This window comes from Neofelis nebulosa, chromosome 3, assembly GCF_028018385.1.
Source record: "Neofelis nebulosa isolate mNeoNeb1 chromosome 3, mNeoNeb1.pri, whole genome shotgun sequence".
NCBI classification, from domain to species: domain Eukaryota; kingdom Metazoa; phylum Chordata; class Mammalia; order Carnivora; family Felidae; genus Neofelis; species Neofelis nebulosa.
This window is the reverse complement of record NC_080784.1, coordinates 146,632,450-146,653,522: the sequence shown is the minus strand read 5'-3', so window position 1 is coordinate 146,653,522 and position 21,073 is coordinate 146,632,450. Positions and strand designations below refer to the sequence as shown.

At 41.3% G+C, this 21,073-nt stretch overlaps 1 protein-coding gene across 2 annotated transcripts in view; it reads right to left on the bottom strand.

Annotated features, from left to right (window-relative positions):
* Positions 1 to 19,709: 19,709 nt before the first annotated feature.
* BTC (betacellulin) overlaps positions 19,710 to 21,073 on the bottom strand; it is a 44,889-nt gene continuing 43,525 nt past the window's right edge. For both annotated transcript variants that reach the window (XM_058722276.1, XM_058722277.1), the window contains one exon: positions 19,710 to 19,943. The gene's annotated coding sequence lies outside the window, so the exon portion shown is untranslated. The remainder of the gene's footprint in view (positions 19,944 to 21,073) is intronic.

Sequence of the window (21,073 nt, the reverse complement as noted above, 5' to 3'; positions counted from 1 at the left end):
ATATATTTATATATAATATACAAAATAAATATTTCTATATCGAATCTCTATCTCTACATAGATCTTTCTATAGAGATACAGATATATATATAAATATATAGAATAGATAGAAACTGATATGGGTAGAAATAGAAAGAGAGAGAGAGAGAGAGAGAGAAATAAATGTAGACCTGTAGATAGAGACATAGAGATGATCTGCTTCCAAATTCTGCTCAACGACCTCTCTCTTAAACACACACAAACACAAGCAGCCCTCTGGTACATGGCCTTGATATGAAATAACATCTCTTGAGATGCCATCTCTTTTCCAGTTTAAAGGTGCCAGCCAGCTCTGCAGTCCTGAGCACTTCATTTATGAAATGATCTTCAGTATGATGAGGGAGCGTGGGGACGGCTGAGGACAAAGTACAAGCTAGAGCACTCCCCACCCCCCCCCACCTCCCACCAGGTGGGACGTGTGTGATATTCCTCAGGCACTGCTGGCTGCCCAAGGACAAAGGAAAGTAAAAAAAAAAAAAAAAAAACACACACACACACACAAGTGGCCAATTGCTAGAGACCACAATCATACAGGACGTGGGTCTTCATAAGTTTACAAGTATCACAAGAAAAAGGCAATCTTATCAATAGCCTAATCTCCAGAAGCCTGTAGTCTGTTTCCTGGAGCTCCTCCATAGTAATATGGGGAACAAAGACAAGAAAGAAATGGCAGGTAAAATTAAATTTCCTTATAACCTTGCAGCCCACTGACAAATACTTAAGGCAAATACAGAGTATAACATTTCTCCAGAAACCCCCTGCTGCCTTAATGTTCATGCCTTACTAGAGGAAAAACAACCTTAGCTTGACAATAGCAAGGCCTCAGGCATCTTAAGAGTCCTCTTTAACACATCAAAGTTTTGGAGCACCTGGATGGCTCAGTCAGTTAAGCGTCCCACTTGGGCTCAGGTCATGATCTAGTGGTTTCTAGGTTAGGGCTCTGTGCTGACCTCTCAGAGCCTGGAGCTTGCTTGGGATTCTGTGTCTCCTCTCTCTCTGCCCCTCCCCAGCTCATGATCTGTCTCTTACTGTCTTTCAAAAATAAATAAGTGTTAAAAAAATTTTTTTAACATATCAAAGTCCCTTTGGAGGCTTCCCTTTTGACTTTACCTCCCCAACTCCATAGTATAAAACCCGCTATTCTTCACAACCACAGTACAGCTCTTCCTGCCCATGGGTCCCGTCCCTTTTTGTGCCAAAATCACCTTTTTGCCCCAAAGCCATCTTCAAGAATTCTTTCTTCGTCATCGGCTCCAGACCCCCCACTACCACCCCAAAACCTCATCAAGTAGATCATAAAATAACAAAAATGTGAATGGAGAATGGCCTGAAACTCTTTCCCAGTTCTAGTAACTAAGTATTCAGAAAGGCAAATAAAGTTCCAGAATGGAAAAATACAATCAATCAATCAATAAGCCATGATTATTATTAGCAATGATCCAGAAATAACAAATCCATAATCTTGACACTTGTAAGTATGAAGTGTTAATTAACGGTATTGAAACCAATCCCTTCAACTTCTAGATAAGGAAATGGAGAAGACCAGAAAAGTAAAATGGCTTGCTCAAGGTTACACAGCTGGTAAGGGACAAAGCCAGGACTCAGTTATGGCCCAGAGTTCCACAAAAATGTTATCTCACAGCTCCAAGCTCATCTAGAATTAGTGTCACTTTGTCTCAGTGAAACATTCCACCAAGGGGGTCTTATTTCTGGCAGCTAGTTACATGTGATGAAGCATTCTAAAAGGGATATGAATTGTGTCTCATCATGTGATTAATTAATCCTGATTAATTAATTAAACAAGGGTTTTCTCCAGAAACACCTCTGCCATGAGACCTTTCCCAGCCCCCTTACCTTCCAAGTCCTAATCCCCGTTGCCTGTATCCTAGTAAAAGCCGACTTCATTCAGATTAAGTTCATCCAAGTCAAGAACTAAGTGCCAGTGTTAATATTTTCAAAACTCAGTTTGAAAACACTTAAACAGAGAACTTCAAATGGGAAAGACTGATATTTTACATTATTTACTTTTATAGCTAACAAAAACTATAATCCTGAAACCCAGATGCAATTGTACCTTGATGTAAAAATATAAAAACAGAAAGAGAAATACAAATGGTCTATTTTACAAAAAACTTAAACCGGTTATGTTGAATTGTGTCTGTCTTGATGAAACGATCTCTAGGAAGACTTTTTTCAGACCTAGCTCTGCCACCAGTAGGCATGCGAACTTGGACAATCCAATCCTCCAGGCCTCCCAGTTTCCTCTGTACGTTAAGAGAAGAGAGGCATAGGGCTGATGATGTCTCAGTTTCCTCCCAAACTTAAAATGCTGTCAGGGGGTCTAAGCACTCTATAATGAGCAGGGAAAAACTGGGACCTTATATGTACTCAAATGCTAACATGTAAAACCTAACAACATAAATCTTGAATATTTTAAGGTTCTTTACTCTGGTGGAAAAACTGGGACCTTATATGTACTCAAATGCTAAAATGTAAAACCTAACTGAACATAAATCTTGAATATTTTAAGGTTCTTTACTATGGCAAAGTAGTTTTTTGTGTTGGAAAATCCTCAAATCTATATCTCTTTTATCACAAACAGTGAGTATATATGTCCAAAAGTATAACAAACCACTAGAAAAAAAAATGTGTCTGTCAGAACAGTTATCTGGCCTCAGACTCACTGCTTTTCAAAGCAAAGCCCTCAGAGAACTCCATTAGTATTTCCTGGGGGTACCAGTTAACCTGCAGAATCCCAACCTGCCCCTTCCTTGACCTAAATAATCAAAATGTTGCCTGGCCATTTTAATAAGCTCTCCAGGTTATTCTTTTGCATACTAACATTTGAGAAACACTGGCCAGCCTCCAGGGAGAAATAATTTACCTGCAAACAGCAAAATTTGAGATCATATATCCTTTCCCATTTTCTGATCATAGTGAATAAAAGAATGAGAGAAAGGAAGGAAGGAATCTCCCATGTAGAAGAATTTCAAATAATTTGTGTTGATATTCCACTCTCAACTTGATGGAGCATAACTTCACACTCTTTATGGGTGAAACACACATAGTAATTTCCTCCTACAAAATACATTATGGAAAAGATGAAAAAGAAAGAGTCACTTTACCGTGGGAAAGCTGACAAACACGACCTCAGCCAGACGATCCAGGTCAACATCAAGATTGATAAACCATGTGGATAGTATGTATCCTTGACATGATGTAATAAAAATGGCACTTTACCTCTGTGGTTGTCCTCCTAATAACCCACGATCACAGTCTAATCACGAGAAAAACAACAGACATATCCCAGCTGAGGAACATTTTATAAAATATCTTACTCCCCCAAATGTTCCAGGTCATTAACAACATGGAAAGACTGAAAAACTGTCACAAGCAAGAGGAGCCTAAGAAAACGTGAGGACAAAATGTAATGTGATGCCCCAGATAGGAACTTGGCAAAAACTAAGGAATTCTGAATAAAGTATGGTTTTTGGTTAATAAGAACATTTTAATATTGGTTCATTAATTATAACAATCAAGTATAAAATGTTAGTAATAGGAGAAACTGAGTGTGAGTGCATGAGAATTCTCTGTGTCATCTTCACAATTTCCCTGTAAATTTCCTACAATTTCCCTATACATCTTTATTGTGTTCTAAAAAATAAAGTTTATTTTTAAAAGTGATTTAAATGAATCAGACTCTAAACGTGAAGGAATTTTAAGAATAGTTAATTAATTTTTGTGTGTTCTTAAAGAGCTCCTCCAGTGGGAACAGCCTAAGAATTTTATACCAGAAGGAAAGAAAAAAAGCTTATGAACAGCGATAATGCCTCCTCAACCTGAAAAGCAGGAAAGGATAATAAATTGCAAAAATCAGATAAAAGTATCTCCTTTATATTAGCCACCATATTGCAAGCGCGTTTAAAATCAGCAATGCATAACGTTCATTTCCTTGACATTTGTCTCCCAAAGAGTTGACAGTGTTTGAGTGTCAATTAAAAAATGATTCATGTGAAATTTTTATTAAACCAAATTTACTGTGAAATTACTGCCCAGATAATACTTTATTTCGATTTTATTGAGTTCCTTCGTAATCGCTGAGCCTTTTAGTTAGAGCTTTCAAGTATAGCAAATGCCTTAGAAAGCCAATTTTTAAGTTGCAATTACCATACCCTAATGGGATCACATAGCATTTTCCTTCGCTCGGATGTGGCACACAGTAGGCACCTGATAAGATAATGAATGAATAAAATTGCTTCTTATTGTTTCTTTCAGCAATTTCATTCTTCTTTTTGTCCATTTCAGGCTCTCATGTTTATCGACATCAACCTAAGAAGGTTAGGGATGCATTAATTTATTAAATATTTTGTGCATACCTACTGGGTGCAAAGTGCTAGAAATACCCTGCTAACCAGAAATACATGCATTCCTTGTCTCCATTTAAGTCTGGGCTGGTGGGAGAGACAGATACTAAGCAAATAGTGACATAAAGACAACTAAATAAGATTTTGGTGGCTACTACAAAGGTAAATATACAGCTTACTACAAATGCGTATGAAAGAAGGCCTAGCCTGGGTGGGGCCCTTAGGGAAGACCACCAGAAGAACATTTATATTTAGACTTAGAGAAAGGAGAGAGAGGGTAAGCGGTGGAAGGAGGATACTATGAGCAAAAGGAATACTTCTGCATGCAAATTATAGGTCTTTGGGCAATCCCTTGAACATATTTCTTTCTCTGCACAATTGGGACAGTAACAGTGCCTGTGCCATAGCATTCTAAGGAGGAATGAATTAGACATTATTTGCAAAGTGCTTAACACTGTACCTAGGACATTGGTGAGTACTTAATAAATATTTTCTGGTGGCCATAACAGTGTGGAGCCACATTTCCACATTTCCCTAGTTTGAATCCTGGGTGTGCCACTTAACTAGCTGTGTGACCTTGGACAAGACCGTGGTCCCCTGGTGTCCTGCAGCTCCCCTTCCAGGATGACAGTAGGTTCCTGCCCATTGGGTTGTTGGGAGGATCCCATGAGTTCTTACGTGAAGCATGACTCACTTCTTGGTACACAGTATGTGCTACAGGAATGTTAGCTTATATTACGAACAAAGAAACATCTCAACAGTCCAACCAAGCATTTAGAAATTATTCTATGGCTTTTAAGAAAATTGAGACTCAAAAAAGACAAGTGCCTGCCCATGTTTACCTAGCTAACCGCTTCCACGATCTGAAACTCGAACCCACAATTTCTGATTCTAACCTCACTCCACGAGGCCTCCTCAAGCTCCAGTAAAAGTTGCCTTCTTGGAATCTCAGGGAAAAACCCTTGATGTAATAATACAACCAGCGGTAAGTGTCCCTTGGTTCTTTCCAAATCCATAAAAAGGCATTTTCTGATGAGCGTCTGAGCTGCGAAGAAAGAGGTGGGGATTCTTGTCCCTCTGGATTACTTGTGTCAGGATATTTTACCTGGAGCGCAAAGGAAATTATCCTTATTAGCAGGAAGGAAGTCTGAGGTTTGAATCTGGGCAATAAGATGTGCGGAGAAAAAATGCTTTGAATCGCTCTTCATCTTTTAAGGACAAATGAGAGCTTTTCTGCTTACAAAATAAGTTGTCAAGATAGCCTTATGGAATGAACCTCTGGTGCCAAAATGCCGCTAGGAAAATAACCCTGCAGAGCTGGGATGCCTGCACTCCAGGTCTGTCTGATCCCAAATCCCTTGGCCTGTCCACCACACCACTCCCACCAACACCTGCTGCCCCAGAGGTCATTTGCAATTGCTCTTTTTCGAGCCCCCAAAAAAGGGACAAAGAACTATAGGAGCGGCTGGTCAGAGGCACCAAAATGCTCAGAACTTGGGGTTAAAGATGCCTTTAGGATTCATTTGGTGTATCTCTGAGAGGGAACCTTGTGGTTCACATTTTCACAGACTGAACAATTTCAGATCTGGGGGAAACAAGTCACTAAGGCCAAACAGATCCTTAATATTCAGCCTCATCTTTCTATTCTCTTTTGGTTTGGTTTCCACGGCAACTCATATTTATTGGGCAATTCGGTGTGTATTTGCTGAAGGCAGGTGATTGCTTTTGCTCAGCCCAGGGGGGGCGGGCGGTGGGGGAAAGGCAATCTGGAGAGAGGTCATTTAGAAGAAGGCATCTTGTTTTATTTGGGGGCAATTCTCAGGCTACATTCTTTAAAAATGACTAAATTCACTTCTTAAACTTTGTGGTAGGCATGATCTGAAAGATGAATTAAACCAAAATCAATTACAAGAAAAGAGGAGGAGGAGAGAGAAAAACAGGGAGAGAAGATGAGAGGGATGGGGGGAGGGAAGGAGGAAGGAATAAACACAAGTGAGGTGCGTGCATTTCCTCTGATGACACCAGCTAAATTCTAGCCATTTTGTCTACATGCACACTTCTCTCCTCTTTCTGCACTCTGATTTCTGCTCCTGTCACTGTAGCAAAGCAGAAAAGAGAGGCCAGATGACTTAACAGGGAAGCCATGTGCCACTGTCACCACAACACCTGGACGTCAGTTGCACAGAGTTAGAAAAGCCACCTTTCCCTGGGGCGCCTAAGTCGGTTAAGCGTCCAAGTCTTTATTTCAGCCCAGGTCATGATCTCCCAGTGAGTTCGAGCTCCACATTGGGCTCTGTGCTGACAGTGCAGAGTCTGCTTGGGATTCTCTCTCTCTCTCTCTCTCTCTCTCTCTCTCTCTCTCTCTCTCTCCTCCCTCTCTCTCTCTCCAAAATAGATAAATAAACATTAAAAAAAAAAAAAAAGCCGCCTTCCCACTTTAGGTGCATCCAGTTTTCTGCTTCTCTGCCTGAAGGGTTCCTCCATCCTAAGCGAGGATTTCTCTACCTGTGAGCAGGACAGCCCAAAAGGACAGAGGATTTCATGTCATTCCTGGAGGTAACCCTCTCTCAATGAAGGGTGGCTGTCTGTGGATAGAAACTCCATCTTGACACAAGCCTTGGTGGAATGCTTCTGAGGGGCATTGTACATCGTTCCTCAAATGGCCCCAAGTAGGATTAGGCAGGAGTTTCTCTTGCTTCCCTGCCTCATTTTCCCTTCTTCTTCACTTGTGTATCTTGGAGCTGGTTCCCAAATAAACAGTTTCTCCCAAGGCCTCGTGTCAAAGTCTGCTTTTAGGTGAGTTGGACCTAAAGTACTAGGGTATTCCCTTCCTGGCATTAAGGTACAGGGGAAATAATATTAATAATTAAATTAATATTAGTAATTATTAGTATTGATAATTAAAGCAAAAGGAAGTTGATATTTCTGAGGGTTGCTGCTGCCCCAATGACTCATTCTGGGTTCCAGCAGAGACATAGAACCTCCCTGGGTTTCCACGTAGAAGAGTGTTACTGCAGGGTATTGGAGGCCCATTGTACGACCCTTGGAGGAGCTGGAGAGTCAAACGTCAGGAAAGCTCCAGCCGGAAGCCTGTGATCCTCGGGCATGCACATGAAAAACACCACAAACTTTATGTCCATCATCTGGCCAGACATCGGCTTATCAGTGTCACTGGAGGAAAACAGCTTCTCTTTTCTTTCACCTTTCAAATTTTGTACGGGTTGGAAGATTCTCACCTGGAACCATAAGAGGAAAAGAATCCTAGAGGATTGGTGTCTCTGCCCTGCATTGCTGAGGGGAGTGTAGAAAAGGAGGTGGTCATGCTAAGATGATAGCAGATAATTCAGCACACACAGGTAGGATGCCCTGGTGAGGTCAGAAGCTTGACCTCGGGCAGTGCTGGATAAACCCAGATCCTTGCTACTCATTTTCTTCTTTTCTAGACTCCATGAGGACCACCACATATCATATCATTTTTTTAAAATGTTTATTTATTTATTTTGAGACAGAGATAGAGAGTGAGTAGGGAAGGGGCAGAGAGAGAGGGAGAGAGAGAATCCAAAGCAGGCTTTGCACTGGGGCTCGATCCCACCAACCGTGGGGCTCAATCCCGCCAACCGTGAGATCAGGACCTGAGCTGAAACCAAGAGTTGGACGCTTAATCAACTGAACCACCAGGTGCCCCAATGCAGAGAGGTTCGAGTTCAACCAGTTAAATCAGAGACTTCTAGAACAATAAGCCTGTACTAAACTTATATAACTAGTCACCCTGACTTGTCAGATGTCCCTAGCTAGGCTACAAAACATCTTAGCCTTTACAAAACCTCTTCCAAATATGCAGTCGTTTTCACCACTTTACCCCACTACAGCCCCCATGACCCCGAGTGCCTGAATCTTGCTCTTCCTCCTGGGTTCTCTATTTGAGTTAAATCACTGTGCTGAGACACTTGTGCATAGGCTTTCCGTCATCTACTAAGAGCTGACTCTGCAAGCTTTCCTCGGAATGGCCCCATCTGCAAGTGGGTTGAAAATGCAACTTTTGGTATCATGTAGAGAATAGATCATTGCCGTGACTGGTTGAAACCTGACTGTTTCTTAGTTTCATCCTTGTGACAGATCCCACGACAGGTCACCTGCTCCTGCATATTTCCTTCTTCTTTCCTTACAATACACTTTCTTTGTTCTTCCCCCATCTTGGTCACCTGTCTCAAGAGTCAGCCCTCGAGGCAGCAGAACACACAGCAGGGGGGCCAAGGAGGATGCCCCTGGACAACACTTGCCAGAACATTCCAAGGACCCACACGAGGCCAAAGTCCCCTTTCTCATCCCCTGTGTACCACCTTAGTGAGAGAGACAGGGGGAGATGGAGAATCTCTGAGAGCCTGAGCTTTGCATTCTGAGGGATCCAGGAAATTTCTGGATGGAGCGTTTTACATTACTCAGCTGGGCTCAACTTAAACCAGATTGGACATTTAATTAGTTTGTTTTCTCACTTCCTAGCATATAAGCATTCAGGAGAGAAAAACTAATTAGTAATGAACCAAATTAATTGACGGGATTTTTTCCTGCACAACCAATTTGGAGTGTGAGTTGCATTTTTTTTTTTCTAAAACGCTCAAAATTTGCATTTCTTTTCAAGGAGTCCACAGCACCTCTGAGAGCAAAGACTCCTACTCTATATTCATAGCTTCAGAAATACCAATCACTTCTGATTTTACATCTTGGCAAAATCTGTATTCTCAGTCCTTGTGTATAATTTATATACTGAAACTACCAGCAAGGCACCTTAGCGGAGATGGTCCGTAAGCAATCTCAATCTCAGTGAATGCCTGCTGGACCCTGTCCTGTCTTCTCTCCCTAACTGCCAGTTCCAGTTTTACCTTGCCCTTGCTCTCATGAACATGACATTTCTACATCCCAGTGTCCCGTGCTCACAGAATCAAAGGCACCTCTGTCTCCCCCCTTTCTCATTCGTCCCAAGCTGCATCCAGTGCCAGGTGGGTCTAGGTTTTACCCCTTACTTCTCCATTCCCATTTTTACATCACTACCACACATCAAGATAATGCCCACCAACGTACAAGTTTCTGCTCATGAGTTCAGCATCTATACTCTTCGGCCCCTCTCCAGCACTCTCGGGTCATGCTTCCTGAAGCTGTAATTTCATTATATCTTTTCTCTGCTCAAGGCTCCCCTTTTTCTTGACCTGGACATGCCAGGAACCCCAGGTCTTCATTTCAGTTGCTTGGTGCTCCTCTACAAAGATGTTCCTGGAGTCCTCAACCCATTTTTTTAAGCCCAAGGCATCCTCTCGACTCCCTCACCCAAGTTTCTCCCCTTGACTCCTCCTCCATCCATATCTCAACTAGTCACACCAAGAGCTTCCTGGTTGTCAATGTAGAGTTATCAGTCTTCTCTGCCTCTTCCTCCTCTCACATCCCCAAATGCAACAGATCACGAGATCATGGGGGATTCTCTTACCAAATGCCCTGAGGATATCACAGCATTTATACATATATCTTTCAATTCCAGCTCCTGTCACTGCTCCTGGCTCTCATCACCCAGCTTTCCAGTTTATCCTTCATGATGTCTAGAGACTCGTCTTCCTCAATGATATATCTTATCATGTCACTTTCTTGCCCAAAACATTTTGTCTTTCCCATCCAGTAAAGTCCAAGAATTCTTAGCACGACATGGCAGGTACAGTATTATCTTGCCCCGTCCCTACCCGACAGCCTCTTCTTCAACTGTGTTGCCCTCAACACCCCATGGTCCACTCTCCCACACTAGGGTTGTCAGACTTAGCAAAATAATAATAATAATAATAATAATAATAAATACAAATACAGAATGCCCACTTAGACAGCAACGCCTGAAAATATTTCTACAAAAAATTTGTTTATATGAAATTCAGATTTGACTGGGTGTCTTTCACTTACCTTGTGACACTGTCCCATACAGTCTTCTCCAAATATGCCCCACATTTACAAACCCATGCGATCTCATCTGTAATGGTGGTTCTTTTCAAGTGGAATTCTTTGCCCTTATCTCCTATCCATCCTATGGATCTCGTACCAATAGAAGAGATCCAGCTCCTCTCCCTCCTAGGGCATAGACCTCATCTAAAGCTCTGCAGTGGGGTAAACCTGAGAGTCCCTTCTCCTTTTTCTTAAGGTGCCCTTTATTAAAGAGAGAAAGTTTTGTGATGTAGCTCAAGGGGATATGAGTGGGAGGCAGAAATGCTTGTCTAGTATGATAATGCCAAGTTAACTCACTTTTCAAAAAAAAAAAAAAAGAGTAAAAATTTCATCATAAAAGGGACTCCGATTTCTTTGGGAGAGGCATGGCAGAGAATGAATTCTTCTAGTGCCAAGCTTTGTTTGTTTGGAAATAGGGAAATAGTGGAATCCCTGTCCACCTTGCCTGGGGTGGGGGTGGAAAAGAAGCCAGCAAACCTTGAGATGAAGCCCATCTTTTCTTGTGAAAAAACATGGGCATTCTATGGCTAAGGCTGCTAAATTTGTGAGACGCCAGAAGGACCTGAGGAGACTGAGATTTGATCAAGGAGGAATGGGATCAACAGATGGGGAAGGGAGAGTGGACCTGAGGGGAAGTGGAGGGGAAGACATTAGGCACTGGAAGACCCTCTGAAGTCCTGGGACAGCCCTGATTGAGGCCAGCTTCCTCCCCATCTGTTCTTAGCTTGAACAGTCTGAGGACAATTGCAGAAATCTCTTCAGGGACGGAATCCAGTACATGTTCACTTTCAGGCAAAGTTTATGAGTGCCCCCCCACCTTCCTGGTCACAGGCTGACAAGCCACCTGTTCAAGGTGGGCTACTGGGGTTACTCGGAGCATCTCCATACAGACAGTGACCCAGCAGGAAAAAGGGTTAGTTTGGTCTTAGCTTCAAATTGCCTCCAAGAATGTCTTCTTACCTAAACGTGCCTACTACATCCACTCATTCTTCCAGGACTAGATATATGTCACCTTTTCTGTGTCTTCCCTAACCACGACAATCCCTTGCACAAACTAGCAAGGCATTCTTCATAGATTTAAAACTCTCAACTTCTCAGGGTGCCTGAGTGGCTCAGTTGGTTAAGCAGCCGACTCTTGATTTCAGATCAGGTCATGATCTCATGGTTTGTGAGTTCAAGCCCCACATCGGGCTCCAAACTGACAGTGTAGAGGCTACTTGGGATTCTCTTTCTGTCCCTCCCTCCCTCCCTCTCTCTCTCTCAAAATAAATAAATGAACTAAACCCTCCCCCCCATAAAAAAAAAAAAAAAACCTCTCATCTTCTCTACTCTCTAGTATTGAAGGTAAATTCATATGGACCTGGATTAAGTCTAGTCCATTCATCCTTTTATCCTAAGCACTGGGTGCTATCTTATGCATAATAAATGTTGAATATTCATTGGATGAATGAGTGAATTTATTCTGATTTTTATTATAGCTATTTGTCTTTTCTCCTACTTGAAAAATATGCTGTCTCTTGTTCTCCTCCCCACCTTCCCTGCACTTAAGACACTTTGGTGTATGTGCCCATTGTCAGCTTTTGGTAGTATTTAATCAATTGAATTAGGATCTGAAGGTAGTTTATAAAAATGATTAGTTTGATTCTAAACATATAAGTGATGTCACATGAGGTGATGATATTACTGTGAAGACAATACAAGATGATGGGGCGCCTGGGTGGCTCAGTCAGTTAAGCGGCCGACTTCGGCTCAGGTCATGATCTCACGGTCATTGAGTTCAAGCCCCGCGTCAGGCTCTGTGCTGACAGCTCAGAGCCTGGAGCCTGTTTCAGATTCTGTGTCTCTCTCTCTCTGACCCTCCCCCGTTCATACTCTGTCTCTCTCTGTCTCAAAAATAAATAAACGTTAAAAAAAAATTTTTTTTTAAAAAAGACAATTACAAGACGCTGCTGTACAAGTGTAATGTTCAATGTACTGGAAAAGGTTGCAGCACTGATTTTTACAAAATACTATTTCTTAATTATCATGTAGGTAAACATCTGGCTCGTCCATGCCTGAATGGTTGAAAATTCTGGATTGGTGGGTTTACATTAATGAGGTTCCATTGAATTCAAGAGACTTGAGCAATGTGGAATTAATTGTAGCTGCCAAAAGATATTCTTAAAATTACATCGGTGTGTACAAAACTCTACTAATTATAAAAGCTTCAGGAACAGCCAAATATTCTCCAGGTCGTTTACCTCTTCATAGCCTTCCTGGTTTGAAAAATTATTTTGGCCCCACCAAATTAAATACTCTCCAGTAAGATCATGGTATACGTATGTTACATTAGTGTGCATGCTATATTGCTAAATCAATATGTGTTTTGCTCAAGGTCCTTTTCTCCTGTTTTCAGATATTTTAACTTAAGAAGAAATAGCCAAGCCTGGTAAACTTGCACAGAAGATTGAATTTTATTTATTTATTTATTTATTTATTTATTTATTTATTTATTTATTTCGAGAGAAAGAGCACAAGCAAGTGAGGGACAGAGACAGAGGGAGAGGGTGAGAGAGTGTGGAACCCCACAGGGGGCTCAAGCTCACCCAATGTGAGGCTTGAACCCATGAACTGTGGTGAGATCATGACCTGGGCCAAAGTCAAGAGGTGGATACTCAACCAGCTGAGCCACCCAGGCATCCCTAGCCCCAGCTATTTTTTCTTTTTTTTTTTTTTTAATTTTTTTTAACGTTTATTTATTTTTGAGACAGAGAGAGACACAGCATGAAGGGGGGAGGGGCAGAGAGAGAGGGAGACACAGAATCGGAAGCAGGCTCCAGGCTCTGAGCCATCAGCCCAGAGCCCGGCGCAGGGCTCGAACTCGCGAACTGCGAGATCGTGACCTGAGCTGAAGTCGGACGCTTAACCGACTGAGCCACCCAGGTGCCCCGCTATTTTTTCTAGTGATGTCGAGTGTGCAAGTAGTAAAGTCCATCTCCAAAAACAGCAAACTTATCTCTGCATCATTTAAAAATTATTAGGCTTTGAAGTGTCTTCAACAGCATTGTAATAATTCTTCTTTAATTTTTCGCATTGGGTACTTTCAAGGAGGGAGAGAAGAAGATAGGGAGAAAAAAGAGGCAACCTCAGAGTCAGTCACTGAGGTGGAAATCTTCACCTACCTATGGCTCATGGCTCATTCAGACAACAGTAGAAAGACATGCCTTTCCATAGGGCTCAGGAATCCTTAAAATACAGAAACCTTCACGGTATCAGTGCCATGACTTAACTTCCAAAAAGAATTTCTTGTTTTCCATAACAGTTATTCGAGAACATCATCATCATCACTATTATTATTGATCTTACTAATAATAACTAATATTAAGTGAACCCTTCCCCCAGAGAGTGTTTAAAATATTCCAGGTGCAGAGAACTAAGCATTTTGCTTGAGTTATCTCATCTAATCCTCTCAGCCCACCCGGTTTTATTGTTTGTTTGTTTGTTTTTTCCCACCTGTTGATGAGAACATTAGTAAGGTTAAGGAAACTGCCCAGGGCCCCACTGTAAGTGAGATACCTTGGAGTAAAGCCCAGGTCTGTCTGAACAAAGATTCTGTGCTCATAACCTTTACATTTTAAGAGCTCAGCAGCAAGTTACCCCATCTCTATGCCATTAAGGGAATGATGAGGGGCACTGGATTGGTTAAGAGTTCAGATACTCTGGGGGCGCCTGGGTTAAGAGTTCAGTTGGTTGAGCGTCTGACTTCTGCTCAGGTCATGATCTCACGGTTCATGGGTTTCAGCCCTGCGTCAGGCTCTGTGCTGACAGCTCAGAGCCTGGAGCCTGCTTCGGATTCTGTGTCTCCTTCTCTCTCTGTTCCTCCCCTGCTAATGCTCTGTCTCTTTCTCTCTCACAAATAAAGATTTAAAAAAAATTTTTTTAATTAAAAAAAAAAGACTTCAGATACTTTGACATGCAGTCAGAGTTAGGAGGCAGAGGGGTGGAGGTCCAGTACCCAAGACTAGATTATCTTTAAGAGTAAAACAAACACGGGCACCTGGGTGGCTCAGATGGTTGAGTGTCTGACCTCAGCTAAGATCATGATCTCACAGTTCATGGGTTTGAGCCCCACATCAGGCTCTGTGCTGACAGCTCAGAGGCTGGAGCCTACTTCACATTCTGTGTCTCTCTCTCTGCCCCTCCCCTCTTGTGCCCTCTCTCTCTCAAAACTAAATAAATAAACATCAATAAAATAAAATAAAACAAAAACCAACCAACGAACAAAAAAACACTGTGTAAATGATTTTTCTTTTCTTTTCTTTTCTTTTCTTTTTTTTTTTAGAATTGTTAGTTCTAGTTCATTGAGTAAACAAAGGTTTTTAGGTGTTAAAAAAGAATATGCCAGAAACAGGCTTACTAAAATTAGTTTATACACTGCAGTATTTCAAAATTCATTTTACAGAGCAAGTCAGAAAAAGGTGCCCTCTCACTTTTTACTAAAACCCAGTATATGAAAATTCTTCATCTAGCTTGGATCACAGAGTTTTGCAATATTTCATTATTCTGCACACGTCCTACAAAAATAATTATACTTGCCACAACAAGCAATATTAAGGAGCTCTGTGTTTGTGAAGAATCCTGTTTGACTTCTTTTAAATAAACCAAAGAAGAAAAAAGAAAACCACTCTCGAAGTACCTCTGTTGCACATTTACTTTTTTGTGACTTAAACTTGAGTAAACAAAATAAAACATGGAGGGGAAAAAAAACCTCACAAACATGTTTGGTTACCATTGTTTTTATAATACAAGTACTGACTGGAATTGTTAGCTAAACATACCTACAGATCCACATTTTGATATTTCCAGTAGCAGAAAGTTTCCTTATAACTTATCACCTGAAATGAATTGCTGATAGAGTTTTTCGAAGTTATACAATTTATTTAGTTTCCTAATACAGAATTTCAGATGGCTTCAAACACCAATAGCTCAAAGGTTCTGGGGAAGAATCAGTTTACAGAAGTGCCACCTAGATATTATTGTTAAGATACGCATTCTCAGGATCCAGTAACATTAACAAACAGGCAAGAATAAACTATTTGCACATTATGTTCTGGTATTAACGCTTAGCTGCCAAAGATGATCACATGGGAACAGGGTCCTTTTTTGAAAAATTCTTTGACGCATAGAGGATTCTTTGAAAAAGAACAGATGCGCAAATGTGACACCTTATTCATTAATCATGGCAAAAAAATAAAACAAAATAAAGCATAAACAAAGATTTTTACACCAAAGACATATGGCTATACTTTTTTTTGCTCTTGAAAGTCACTATCAAAACAGGTAAATCATTTGGAGATCAAGGGGAATCTGCTAGTCCTTCCATATGACGAGTTTTTTGCTGTGAATGCTCATCTGGAGTTTCACGCTCCGAGACCATGGCATAGGTTAAAAGTCTAACGACAATGTGCTCTGGGTAACGTAACTTCTTGGATAAGCCTAGTTTTAAATTCCATGCTATGAAAGATTATATCCACTGGGATATAAGCTCCATGAGGTCACAGATTTTTTTTTTTTTTTAACCGTTTCTTCACTGATGTAGCCCCGACATCTAAGATACTTGGCCCTTTTGGTACTTACTAAATATTCTGGGAATGATAGCAATGCCCCAATATATTTAGGCTCTCATAACAGAATCTATGCGGAACATACTAAAATCAAGGTCTCATTGAGGCATCAGCTTGGTCTTAAAGCCATGGGCACTGAAAGGCCACAAAATTTTGCATAAACCAGAGCTTTGTCCAAATAGCAAGTTATGTGTCCCAGAGCATTTACTCCATTTTCTGTGTAACTTGCCTACTCCATGGGCAACGATAGGAAGTGGGAAATGTGAAAGGCCCACATAATCCACTTCAGGAAGGACATCAAAATTTCTTCCCCATCTCAGCCCATCACTTAATAATATAACATCACTGGAACCAGGAACATCTCACCTCTCAGCTCACAAGTCCGTATACCCTAGCCTGTCATGCCCAGGGCATTTTGGAAAAAGGTATAGAGGCTCAATTTGTTCTTTTCTTTCATTCCCTGTTCCTCCACTGCTAGAACTTTCTAAGAAATTCTATAGAATTTGACAAGGATCCAAGAAATATTTGGCCTGGCCCAGAATTTGGGGCAGAAACCTTTATTTCTCAGAGACATCAGTTCAGATGTAATATCTTTCAGAAGCCTACCCCAATTCTTTGTAAGCTAGTTTAGTCCGCGAATCTCATTTGACATCGAACCTGTCCCAGAGCACCAAATTATATTGAAATCATCAGTGCATTGCTGCTTCTCCCACTAAACTGTAAGCTTCCTCAGAGGCCATGTCTTATTGAGCCCTCGCATTTGTCATGGTGGTACAGCGCCTAAAAACAGTAGGTGCCCAGTCAGTGCTTCCTGAATTCCATACCTGTCGCAACTATCATCTTGAAAGACTGTATGATGAAGATGGAATATTGTTGCTGGAAACGTTCCTCTCCTACAATCGAAGGCACTCTTTGGAAAACATAGCTCGATATTCTGTTTCAGAGAGGATGCCATTTCCGTTTTAAGAAACTTGTCCACAATCTCATGATGCACCAGAGTTGGTCAGGACCTTGGTTCCAGGTTCCAGAAATCCAAATAGAGTACTTATTATAATGATAATATGTCTCATAGAGCCCCCAGATAGGAGCAGAATGAGGCTAAACTTTGAGAATACACATAATGGGGACTCAGACCATCAGGAAACTCGAGTCTGGTCTCTGTTCTTCTCTGACCAGCATTTTTTGCTTTTCTGGACCACATGGAGCAAAACATGACTGCAATATCTTCAAAATGTACATTTTTTATGCGCCAAGAACCCCAAAAGATTAACTTCTGTTCTGGTTCCTGGTCCTACCGGGAATGACTCCAAATTGCTCACCTTCGTGAAGCGCTCACCTTAAACCAACCAAGTGCAGCTGCTGGTGGGGTTCAAAAATATGGCCAGGCTGTTGGGCAGACAATCTCATAGGCGTCCACCACACTTTCAAATTCATTAGTTTCTAAGAAAAACATATAATCAAAATGGACTATTTCAAATGTATCAATGGTCATCTCTATAAAATATAAAGTCTTCAAAGCAATAATCTGCAAACTTATTTTTCGTAATTCATGGTACCACCAAAAAATTTCCAAAGAAATAAGATTGCTTTGTTTTAAAAATAAACTTATTTTATTATGTGATAATGTTGACAGTTTACATAAACAACACCATTTAGAACATGCAAAACAATTATAAAATTACATTTTAAAAAGATACGAAAACCTTTGAAGTTCTTTCTTGATATGGGACCTACTAAATTTCAAGAGACACCATTTACATTTTAGAATCAAAACAAAATTCCTAAGCCTGGGTTGGCTTAAGAGAGTCCATTGGTCAACCAACAACAATTCAGGGTAGGAACCTTTATAGCACTGTGTTTTTGTTTTTAAATACTATTAACAAGCATTTGTTTCAAGCACTTTGGCATCAAAGAACACTGAGAAAAAGCAAGGGCATAAATGAGCCCAAAAGACTTTTGAGAATAAAGCATATGCAACATGAATCAGTTGGATATAATCCTGTTTCAAGGATGGCTATTAAGTCGGAAGAAAAATTGACTTAGAAGATGATTAGTTGTTTGGCTTAGTTCTTAATACATTTGAGCTATTTCTGTGAAGGCAGCCTCATTCTCAAAACACAATGTGTGATAGAAGGTGATACACAACTTCACCTTTTGTCTGAATTCTCCACTTCACTTTGTGTATGAAGTCTACACTACAAAGAAAAATTTGAAAAGATTCTGGAAAAAAAGAAGCTGCTTGGCTAACATCACAACAGCCAAAGTACAGCAATTTGGGGACATCTTCTATTGGTTTTCGTAAATTACCCACCCGATCAATGTAGAAAGTTTCAGTTTCTATGGAATATTGGCTAAATGGAGATTTAGCTTTTTCAGTGTTTTTTTTTCTTTTTAATTGCTTTTATATATATAGAAAGAGAGAGAAAGAGTGCAAGCTGGGGAGAAGGGCTGAGGGAGAGAGAGAGAGAGAGAGAGAGAGAGAGAGAGAGAATCTCAAGCAGGCTCCAGGCTCAGTGTGGAGCCTGACATGGGGCTTGATCCCACAACCTTGGGATCATGACCTGAGCTGAAATCAAGACTCAAAAGCTCATTGTCTGAGCCACTTAGGTGCCCCTAGCTTTTTCAATTTTAAAAGAGTCTTTATTAAATATGCTATGGAGTTGAAGGAACATCTGGCAAGATGGTCCCAAGTAGTAGATTCTTATGGTCGTGATTTCATTGCAACAACACCCACCTGAGAGCCATCAGGAAGAAGAAAAATGAGGATATGGTCACGAGCCGTGTCTGCTGGGCTCTGCTGTGCTATCACTGACCACTGCTCTGGAATAAACAACCTCTCCCAGTGCTATCATTTGTCCCTTAGTGAGTGCAAACACTTACCTGTTTATTTTTTATTTTCCATCGCTATCCATTACCCTAGCTATGGGGAAAACCTGTTTGCTTTACTAATGTAGGAATTTATTCATGTCAATGAGAATTTACAAAAGAGCAAAGAAACATAATAGAGGTCAATGCTATAGAAAACACGATGGTAACAGTAATATAAATCCAGGACTCTGCCTTCTGAGTGTCTGCAGAAAAATAGCCCCGGCATCTCAGAGTCTTGGCGAAACACAGTTTAGTATAAGGTCCTGAGCTATATTAGTGAGTTAAGCTGCACCCACTCAGATCAACAAAAATCACAGTTAAGAACACAAACTGAGGGGCGCCTGGGTGGCGCAGTCGGTTAAGCGTCCGACTTCAGCCAGGTCACGATCTCGCGGTCCGTGAGTTCGAGCCCCGCGTCGGGCTCTGGGCTGACGGCTCGGAGCCTGGAGCCTGTTTCCGATTCTGTGTCTCCCTCTCTCTCTGCCCCTCCCCCGTTCATGCTCTGTCTCTCTCTGTCCCAAAAATAAATAAAAAAAAAAAAACGTTGGAAAAAAAAAAAAATTAAAAAAAAAAAAAAGAACACAAACTGAAATTGGGTAAATCTCGGCTCCAATTCTAGCTCCACCAATTCCGAACTGTATAAATCAGGGTTATATTATTTAACTTTTTTGTGTCTGTTTCCACATGTGGGAAATGAGGATCATGATAGATGCCTCATAGGTTCTTGAAAGGCTTAGAAGAAATGATGTACTTGAAACTCTTGGCCCATGGTAAGTGCTGGATAAATGGCAGCTTTATGATTAATCCAATTCCTAAAATCTAAACTCCTTTTCACTTCTATTTTTTATTCGACTAGTAATCCTGGTAACAAAACTTGAAGTGGAAGTTTATTAAAATGTCTTAAGTGAGCGCTTTTTCCCAATTCCGAAACAATACTGAAATTACCTATTATTACAAAAATAGTAAAAAACACAGACTAACATTACAAACAAAAAGTAAATACATTATTTAAAATTCATTTCTCCTGACTGTTTTCCTGAGACACATTCTGTCCATTTTCGAATGAGCAAGGCATTTTGCAGCTTGCACCAGCCTGGAGTGAACCTCATGGCCTGGAGAAATAAGGGAAAAGAGAGCACGCTAGTTAAAAGAAAAAAAAAAATCTAGAGCCAATAGTTTTGTTTTCCATTCATTAATGATTAGCGTCATCCTGTAATAAGTAAGGGAACATACGATTTCTTGATAAGCATTTACTATACCCCACACACCCACTGGGTGTTTGGTGGGGGGGGGGGGTGAGGAGATGCTTTACACTGCTGGCAGAGCTAGGGAAAGTCACTGCTCTCTCTTGCTGGCTATGAACAAGAAAGCATGTGGCTCCCATTGCTACTGCCATGACTTAAGGGGAACCGGCCAAGGATGAAGCCAACTCTTCGGTGAGCGAGCAGAAAAACAGAAATAACGTTTCCCCGTGTGGGAGCCTCTCGTTCACCGAAGTGTGCAGAGTACCGTTCCTCCGGACTGCCAGTTCACATGAGCCAACACATTTCCTTCATTTGAAATCCTTTCGATTGGGTTTGACGCTATCACAGCCAAACTACCCTAGCCGATTGTACAAGCCCTGATCCATTTGCCCCCTTGGAGCCATTCTTTGTCCTGCTCTGAGCTCTGAGCTGACACATCACAAGGGCCCCCTTGTCCCCTGGATCCTCATTGGGTTTGGCTAATGGGAGGCTCCTGCTGAAGATCTGAAGCAGGTGGTGAGACAATTTGGGAAGTTTTCTTCTTCATTTGCTCCTCTTCCTTGTTGAGGTTCCGGCAGTGACTACTTCTAACCGCAGGTACAGCTCCTACAGAGTATAGGCCCTCTGGTGGCCAGCCTCTCAGTGCCAAGGTAACCTTCCCGGGCCCTTCCAGGCAGGGGAGGGGAGCAGCCTCCTGCCAATGTTAGGCTCCAGGAGCCTTGAAGTTCCTGTGGGTCCCTCAACCCTGCCCTCCCAGTCCCTCAATAAATCTTGCTGTTCGATCCTGCTGGGATCCTAACTGATGTAATGCTGAAAGGGCTTAGAACAGCGTTTGGCATATGGTAAATGCTATGTAAATGTGGTTATGATTAAAAGGTAGCTATTATTTTTTTTCTTCAGTGTGAGATATTTAAGCTACAATACCTCTTCCTTGTGCCCAAAAGCAAGGAAGAAAAAAATATAAAGTCACCACCACAAC